The sequence below is a fragment of the Arachis ipaensis genome, chromosome B1, assembly GCF_059453495.1.
Source record: "Arachis ipaensis isolate K30076 ecotype BB chromosome B1, ASM5945349v1, whole genome shotgun sequence".
NCBI lineage: Eukaryota > Viridiplantae > Streptophyta > Magnoliopsida > Fabales > Fabaceae > Arachis > Arachis ipaensis.
The window spans coordinates 116,248,024-116,254,189 of record NC_142436.1 but is presented as its reverse complement, the minus strand read 5'-3'; the positions used below and the strand labels follow the sequence as shown (position 1 = coordinate 116,254,189).

General features: G+C 37.9%; 1 pseudogene; it reads left to right on the top strand.

The window, feature by feature from the left end:
* The first annotated feature begins 1,871 nt into the window (after positions 1-1,871).
* On the top strand, positions 1,872-5,759 carry LOC148578043 (zinc finger BED domain-containing protein RICESLEEPER 2-like; annotated as a pseudogene).
* The last annotated feature ends 407 nt before the right edge of the window (positions 5,760-6,166 follow it).

Sequence of the window (6,166 nt, the reverse complement as noted above, 5' to 3'; positions counted from 1 at the left end):
CTAAAGCGACGCGGTAGCATGGACGACGCGAACGCGTGGCAAGGAAAAGCGCGAAAGACGCGTCCGCATGGGTGACGCGATCGCGTGACATGTGCGATCTGCATAATCTGCAAAACTCACCGGGGGCGATTTTGGACTTTATTTCGACCCAGTTTTCGGCCCGGAACAGCAGACTAGAGCCAGAGAACATGCAGAAACAAAGGACAACATTCATTCTACACAGTTTTCAGTTTTAGATCGAGTTTTACTCCTCCTCTAGGTTTTTTTTTCTTTAGTTTTTAGGATTTAATTTTCAATTGGTCTTAGCATTGGAACATTGAGAAGAGTTAGTACTTCATCAAGACTTCGTCATTCTAGTTCGTTCTCTTAACTTGGTTTTATTATTCCATGTTCTTTGCTTTGCTCAATTTTGTCAATTGAATACTTTTATGATTATTTAATACAAGGGTTATTTCTTTTATTTTAATTCATTTTAATTTCCAATAATCATGTCTTCTTTTAATTCCCTTTCATGTGTTATGGATTTATTATTTACAATGAGCGAGTAGTTCCTTCACTTGATGGGGAGTTGATTGAAAGGAACTTTTGAGTTGGAAGGATTGAAAGAAAATTTGTAATTGGGTTAACTGTTGGATTGCTATCTAGTCACTAACACCAATCCCTTTGAACTAAGTGGGTTGCAACTCGTGAACAGATCTAGCATTCCAACTCGTTTGACTTTCCTTTACCTAGTAAAGGATAACTAAACAGAACAACCATTAATTATCAATTAATCTTGAAATCATTCCATCAATAATAGAGATTCCAACTAATCAACTCCCACTCAAGGCTTTTACTCATATTATTTAATTTTCTCAATTTAATTTTCCATCTACTTAACTCAATTTCTTTGGAAACATCTGATTAATAAAATAGCACACTTTTCTGCAACTCGTGGGAGACGACCTGGGACTCAAACTCCCAGTAGTTTTTACTTTAAATTCTCTGTGACATATTTCTAAATTGATAGGAAGATTTTCGGTGAGTTAAGAACTATACTTACAACGTAACTATTTTAATAATTTTTAATTCACCAACTTCTGTGCTCCATCAATTTTTGGCGCCGTTGCCGGGGAGTTGCAATAGAGTGCTAAAGTTATTAATTAGAATTTATGTATTTGCATTTTATTTTATTGTTTTTACTATGAGCTGCATGTTTCTTTCGTCAAATGACGCGTTCACTACCTGACCCCAACTTGCCAATATTCGATCCTGAAATTGAAAGGACTATTTCACGAATAAGGCGAGCTAAGCGTCGGTTAGTCCTCTCTAAGGACGAATCTGAAACGTCAGTTGAGGAAGAAACCAGCCCCCGTTCTACTAATTCGGTTGTTTTATGTGCAGGAGACATGGCATCTAGGAGAGTTACCATCCAGGAGGAAGGAGCTTCTGATTTTACGATGCAACCATTTCAAGCGCATCATCCAGCGGTAGCTACAGATTTTGAAATAAAGACCGCACTGCTAAATTTGATGTCCAAGTTTCATGGCTTACCTGCTCAAGAGCCTATCAAGCACTTGAGAGATTTCCAGGCAGCCTGTTCCACTGTCAGGCGTGATGGTACTGATGAAACTTCAATTTTGCTGAAAGCTTTTCCGTTTTCTCTTGAGGGAAAGGCAAGAGAGTGGTACTACACTCAACCTCTAGCAAATGTATCCAACTGGGATACACTCAAAAAGGAGTTTTTGGAGAAATTCTTTCCATCTGAAGTTACTGATAAACTGAGGAAGGATATTTCCACAATTGTTTAGGATGACAATGAGTCTCTCTTTGAATACTGGGAGCGCTTCAATAATCTTCTGGAAGCATGCCCCCACCACAGGATTGATAAGATGGTGTTACTCAGCTATAGGGGTGTAAGTTATCGAACCGGACCGAAAATTACCGCAGAACCGAACCGAATTTTACAACAACCGATTAGAAAACCGAAAAAATTGATTTTTTTTTGTTTTTTTCGAAGTACCGATCAGTTCGGTTCGGTTTTCGGTTGACTCGGCAAAAACCGAACCGAACCGGACCGAACCGAAGACTGAGGGTTCAATGGTGTGCTTTTACTAAGTTGCCCTTTAACCTAGGTATAAAAGGGCAACTTCACACACAACCCTAGCTTTCTTCCTCTCTTTTACGCGAAAACCAAATCCAGAACCCTAGCATTCTTCCTCTCTTCTTCTCTTCCACAGTTCCACACTTCCACCTTCGATTCCACCATGCTCGAGAGAAGGAGACCCTGAAGGAGAACCCTAGCTTCTCTTCCTCTCTTCTTCTCTTCAGTCATCGTCGTCGCAGGGTCGCCGTCACAGGGTCACCATCGCTGGGTCGCCGTCGCTGCCTCGCTGGGTCGCCGTCGCCGAGGAGCAATCGATTCACCGAGAAGCAATCCTGTCACCGAGCAGCAGTCCAGTCCCCAAGCAAGACTCTAGTGGCCGTCGCAGTCCAACTCGAGCGCCGAGCAGCACTCCTGTCACCAAGCCATCTCCCATCTCCTGCAAAAAGCAACTTCACAATGTCTTCTTCGGAGGTTAGAAATTCTGAACAATTATTTTTAGAGATTCTGTTTAGTAATATTGTGCTTGATTTAACCTGAACAATTGTTTTTACAAATTCTGTTTGTGGTTATAATTTTTAGAAATTCTGTTTGTGCCTTTGTGGTTATGTTTCATAGAAATTCTGTTTTTAGATAGTCTGTTTGTATTGGCTACATCAAGAACTCGCAGGATAATGCTTGTGAAATACATTGCTTGTGAAATAATATGAAGTTTGATGTTTAATTTTTGAGGTAGATTCTAAACCCATGTGATCTCTGCTTCACCAGCTGTCAAGCTTTAGAATTCAGCTTTAGTGGACTATGCATGAACTGGCTAAAAGTGGACTATGCATGAACTAGCTAACTTTCGTTACTATTAAACTTCTCTGATCCAGTTGATAGTAATTTTAGGGATGAAATCATTAAGATAGGCATTGGACTAGCTTCACTCATTCCCAATTTTGATAGAAGGTCTATTATATATTTTGTTTGGGACAAACTGCATAGAATCTATTCTATGAACTTCAATTCCAAGAAACTATGATAAGGAACCAAGATCCTTTAATGTGAAGATTTTGTGCAATGGCTGAATCATTAGAGTAATTTGTGTAGAGTAATTTTCTGTAATAATAATGTCATGTACATAACAAGGTATATATAAAATAGAATTGGCTAGATAATGCATCGCTTTATTTATTTATTTTAATTTTTTTCCTGGATGAGAAATAGAGATATTCATTGAATACATTGCTTGTGAAATAATAACTTGCCTTCTACTTGTTAGAATATGTTGTTTTTAAATCCAATGATGCTTGTTATGGTGGACTGTTAGAGCTGTTAATGAATTTGAATTCTGCTTGATTATATGGCAGTTGGTGAGTATTAAATGATGCAAATAAACTAGCCAGTTGTACTGTTATGAGCTGTTATGGTTTTGTTCTGCATATATATGGCTGCATATAATTAAAAATGCTAATTTTTCATAAGCTGCTTATGAGCTGTTGTGGTTTTGTTGCTGGAAACAAAACTTTTGGTGCTGTTCATGAATTAAAAACCTTAATTTTTCATTGTTCTGTTTATATATATATATGCAGCCAACAAGCAATGAGGTGCCTAATGAGCGGACGCCTGCAGTTGGGGGTGAAATTGTTGAGTCCGCGGTACGTTCTTCAACGGACAGCGGCGTGCTTACCAAACCCCCACCCCATCCTAGATCATAGAAGAGGAAGGTTCATTCAACTAATGTGGGTGCAACTCCGGGAGCAACTCCAACAAATCCATCTCCAAGCACTGTGGAAACTGATGAAGAGGATGGCAAGGATGAAGCTAATGAAGGTAACAGAAAACCTTCTAGACCTAGATCTTGGACTTGGGAACACTTTACAAGGGATCCTAAGTCCAAGCCATCACATCCTAGGGCTAAATGTAATTGGTGTGGTGCATCATATGCATGTGACTCTCATAGAAATGGTACAACTAATATGCGTTATCATTTGTTGAACCAATGTAAAAAATTTCCTAGGGAGTCGGGTGACCCTAGTCAAACAATCCTTACCTTCCAACAAAAAAAGAGGGTGAAGGGGTATTTACTGCAGTTACTTTTGATGCTGAAATGTGTAGAAAAGCCCTTGCTAGGATGATAATTGTTGATGAGCTACCATTCAAGTTTGTTGAGGGGGAGGGATTTAGATTCTATATGAGTATTGTGCAACCTAGATTTCCACTTCCAGGAAGGATTACTGTTGCTAAGGACTGTTGGAATCTCTATATTAGTGAGAAGAATAGGTTGAAAATTGTGTTCAAGCAACCGAATCAATCTATTTGTTTAACTACTGATTGTTGGACTTCTGTGCAAAATTTGAATTATATGTGTCTCACTACTCATTACATTGATCATGATTGGAAATTGCAAAAGAGGACTATTAATTTTTGTCTTATTAAAAACCACAAGGGAGAAACAATTGGTAGAAAGATTGAGAGATGTCTTTTGGGGTGGGGGATATCTAGAGTGTTCACAATTACTGTTGATAACGCTAGTTCTAATGATACTGCAATATCTTACCTAAGAACTAGAATGGAGGATTGGAATTTACATCCTTTGAAAGGAGAGCATTTGCATGTTAGGTGTTGTGCACATATTCTTAATCTTGTTGTTAATGATAGATTGAAAGAGATGCATGAATCTATTAGCAAGATAAGAAATGCTGTTAGATATGTGCGTGCTTCCCCTAGTCGTATGAATAGGTTCAAAAATTTCATTAAGGAAGCTAGGATACAAGACAAGTGTACTGTCCAACTCGATATTCCCACTAGATGGAACTCTACATACACCATGCTTGAAAGTGGTTTGAAGTTTCAAAAGGCGTTCAAGAGGCTAGGGGAGAGAGATACAGAATATGCTCTAATGCAAGGTGGTATTCCGAGGAATATTGATTGGGACAATGCAAAACACTTTATGGAATTCTTGAAAATTTTTCATGATGTTACAAAGAGTGTGTCTGGTAGTTTGCTTGTGACTTCTTCTCAATATTTTCATGAGTTTTGTAAGATTTTGCGTGTGTTCAAAGCTTCTTGTGGTAGTCGAGATCCATTACTTGGGAGTATGGCTGAGAGGATGAAGCTTAAGTATGACAAGTACTGGGGTAACATTAAAAATATCAACATGATGATTTTTGTTGCTGTGATTCTTGATCCTAGATACAAGTTGAAGTTTGTCAACTTTAGCTTTGAAAAGCTATATGATAAGGATGATGTTAATTTTTTGGGTGCAAAAGTGAAAGAAACCTTCTCCAAGATGTTTGAATGCTATATGAATGCAAATAATGGGGGAAGATCTTTTACTTCAACAACAATAGATGGTGCATCAGATGTGGGAGTACCTGATGGCGACATGGCTGGTGATTTTTTTAAGGAGGTGCATTTTCATGAGATCATCAACAAGAATGAGGTGGATTTGTATTTGATGGATGGTTTAGAGAAGCCTGGTGATCAAAATACTTTTGACATATTGAATTGGTGGAAGGTAAATTCTAGCAAGTATCCTATCTTATCCCAAATAGCTAGAGATGTCTTAGCAATGCCGGTCTCAACTGTTGCTTCAGAATCAGCTTTTAGCACTGGCGGAAGAGTGCTTAACAACTACAGGAGTTCTTTAACTCCAAAGACAGTTGAGGCATTGATATGCACACAAAATTAGCTTCGTGCTTCTCCAATGACAACTGACTTTGAGGAGCTTATTGAAGAGTTTGAGAAACTTGAATTAGGTATGCAAAAAAGCAATTTGTAGTTCCTTTCATGGTTATTGTTTATAATCTATAATCTATATTATATTTATAATCTATATTGATTTTCTTGTTTTATTTTTGTAGAAATTGCACCAACCGGAGAAGATGAGGATGAGTCTGGTGTGGATTTAGATTAAGCATTCAGATTAAGCATGGTGGTTGATTGGCTGTTTGGTTTTTATTTGTTTTAAAGTGACTGTTGCGGTTTAAAGTGTGTTTATTTTTGTTGGTTTGCTAGACATTTTTAATTGCCTTTGTTTTATATTTAATTAAGTTGAATTTGTATTGGATTTGGATGTGATATACTCTTGTTATTCTA